Below are 3,207 nucleotides of genomic sequence, written 5' to 3'. Positions count from 1 at the left end.
CTCAGTGTAAAGAGTCATAACGGCCGGGCATTTTGCTTCCACCCACACTCTTCAACTTGTACACATGTTTCCCATTCGTCGTCGCGCTTCAACCTGCATTCACCAAATAAAACTTATATCAACTTAAAAATCCGTCTTTATCAATTTTATGACATTTAGTACAAACGATAAAGCGGAAAGTACAAGTACCTCAGGAAACACCCGTGCTCGGCTGCAAGCCGAGCTTATCACAATCAGCAAACCATTCCTCAAGCGTGTCTCGGCTCTTCGCGCTCACGACAAAAACCATATTATTTTTATCCCGACACAAAGTGTTGAGAATCTCTATCGTTTTAGAACTCGGGCTTTTATCGATCGAAGTTTGAGGCATTAAAGTACCATCATAATCCAAAAGTATAGCGCGTGTTGTGGTTCGTTTATAAGCCGAAACAATATGCTCCATCGAAAGCTTCCGGAAGTTTAAATCCAACGCCACCACTCGAAAACTCAACCCGAACCCGATCCCCCAGCACCGTCGCCTCACGTGATCTTTACACGTTCGTATCCAAATCTTGAAAAAAACTATGGCCCCAATACCCGACATCGTGGCTGCTAACATATTTATAATGCTTTTCGTGTCGCATTTGCTTCTCGGCCTCGCTTAACTCCAACGCACAATCCATCGCGTCCGCAACCGCGTCGATGTTCCACGGGTTGACCCGATCGCCCCGCTTAAAGACGGCGAACAACCTATAAACTCGGAAACAACCAACATACTTTTCTTCGGCGTACTAGGTTTTAACCCGAGCACCTTATCGAGCTGCTCGTTTCCTTGCCGGCTAATAACGTATTCATACGGTATCAGATTCATCCCGTCTCTAACCGCGGTAACCAAACAACACTCGGCCGTCACATAATAAGCAACCCGCTCGTAAAACTTAAGCGGCTCGTCAATCAAAATAACCGGGTCGTAACCGGGCCGACCGAACGTCTCGTTAATCCGTTTAACCGTCGAGTAACTCTCAGGTTTTCACTTCCTTAACGTCCTTCCCCGTCCCACGAGCCGGATTCGCGATCTGCACCAACACGACCTTCCCCTGCCACTCGGGATGCTGCGTCAGCAGCTGCTCCATCGCGAGCAACTTCAAACTAATCCCTTTAAATATATCAAGATCATCCACACCCAACAACATTATCTGATCCCGAACCGGTTCACAAGCTCGGAAACCTTCGCTTCCGTCTCCGGAAGGTTCAAAACCGACCGAAGCTGGTTCATATGAATCCCAACCGGTAAAATCTTAATCGTGACAGTCCGCCCGTAATACTCCAAACTAATATACCCGCGCTTACTCTCGTACGAAATCCCCAACAACCGCCCACAACACGATAAAAAATGCCGGGCGTAATCAAACGTATGGAACCCGATCAAGTCCGAATTCAACAACGCACGCAACAACTCGTCGCGAACAGGCAACGTCTTGTAAATCTCCGAAGACGGAAACGGACTATGCAAAAAAAACCCGAGTTTAACCCGATTAAACCTCTTCCTCAAGAAAGTCGGTAACACCATCAAATGGTAATCATGAACCCACACAAATCATCCTCCGGGTTAATCACTTCCATTATTCGGTCTGCGAAAATCTTATTAACCGAAACATACGCCTGCCATAGCAATCGATTAAACCGACCGCCTAAATCGGGCGATAACGGCAACATGTAATGAAACAAAGGCCATAAGTGTTGCTTACAAAACCCATGGTAAAATTTAGTAAACAATTCAGGGGGTAAAAACGTTGGACGCATTTAAACGATTCTAATAAAGTTTGTGACACGTCATCCTGTTCGGACGGGTTAACGTTGTCCGACAAGCATCCGACGTAGATGACGTCGATGTGTTGGGTTCCTAGGCCGTGTTTTAATTGAAGCAGAAGTGAGTTTTCATCCCAGGTGAAGGTTTTGGAGCCGTCGGGTTGGGTATGGGTTTTGATGGGGAGTTGGTTGCCTACGATGATTAGACCGGTCGTGTGTTGTGGAGGACATGTTTTCGGACATGTCGGAGGAGGTGTTTTCGGGGTGGTCGGAGTCGATGTCGGAGATGATGCCGGCGACGGTCATGATGCGAGGGAGGTGACGTGTCAGGCGGGGGAGTGGTGGTGAGGGGAGGTCGGCGGGAGATCTAGTAAGTTGGAGTATGATCTTGAAACCATTATATTATTATTGTTATTATTATATGTTTTATAACTTTTTAATAAGTGAGATGTATATATGGGGTTTGAAGATGTTGTTACCTGAGGAAATGAAGTGAAGAGATCTAGAGGTGGAATTGTGAAGGAATTGAGTGTGAACTTGGTGAAAAGGAAGATATGTACTTGGTTAAACTAGCATGTAATGCCATTTTCATTCTATTCTTTTAATTAGGTGAGGTTTTTTTCTTTTTAGCGATGGTTAAAAGTGATTGTGAGTGGAGAAGAGATAAAATGTTACTGTTCATTGTTACATTGGAAAAACACGCTGTTTACTTATATAATTTTTTAATGTCTTTTGAAAGTGGTTGTAACTTTTGAGTGAATGAGAGATAAAATGTAATGATAAAGTATTATCTAATTGAAAATAGAAGAAAATATGGTGTTTTTAGTGTAATTATAAAGATTGAGATGGAGAATGGATTATGAATACCCGTTGAAAAGTAATGTTAGTGTCAGTTTGCTACTATCATGTAGACTATAAAGTTTTAAGTAGTTTACCTTTTAATTTGAGCATTGCGGGTTAATTGCTTTAATTTTTTTTAAAACGACGATTTTCTGTATGCTAGACCATCGCGCTCTCTAATTTGAGAGTCTCGTTGCCTCATTCTGATTAGACTATCTTGTCTTAACCGGGCTTATGCTGGCTCAGATTTTGGTTGGGGCGTTCCTCTAGAAAACCATACCGTCGGCTGCCACTTAAAGTCAGCTCCTTACTTTGCCGCCACAAGAGCATAATCTCTAGCATAAAACATGGTGGGAAGAAAACCCGGGTGGGCTCGGGATCCAAACTGCTCGCAAGGCCTAGCTCAAATCCTTCATTAACAACATCCACCCAAAGTGACACAAGTGGAGATCAAGTTTGGATCTATGCTAAAAACACAGGCCTCCTTTCACTAGACCACAAATTATTATTTTTAATTAAATAAATTGTATATTAAGAAGTATAACACGTTTAAAAAAGAGATGTGTTACATTCCACAAA

The 3,207-nt window shown here is 43.2% G+C and overlaps 1 pseudogene; it reads right to left on the bottom strand.

The window, feature by feature from the left end:
- Nucleotides 1-14: 14 nt before the first annotated feature.
- Nucleotides 15-2,186, bottom strand: LOC143540974 (alpha,alpha-trehalose-phosphate synthase [UDP-forming] 6 pseudogene; annotated as a pseudogene).
- Between the last annotated feature and the right edge of the window lie 1,021 nt (nucleotides 2,187-3,207).

This window comes from Bidens hawaiensis, unplaced genomic scaffold (genome assembly GCF_021521415.1).
Source record: "Bidens hawaiensis isolate Kalapana, Puna unplaced genomic scaffold, B.hawaiensis_p1.1 tig00012418_1, whole genome shotgun sequence".
Classification (NCBI taxonomy): domain Eukaryota; kingdom Viridiplantae; phylum Streptophyta; class Magnoliopsida; order Asterales; family Asteraceae; genus Bidens; species Bidens hawaiensis.
Note: the sequence above shows the minus strand (reverse complement) of the source record. Positions and strands in the feature narration are given on the sequence as shown.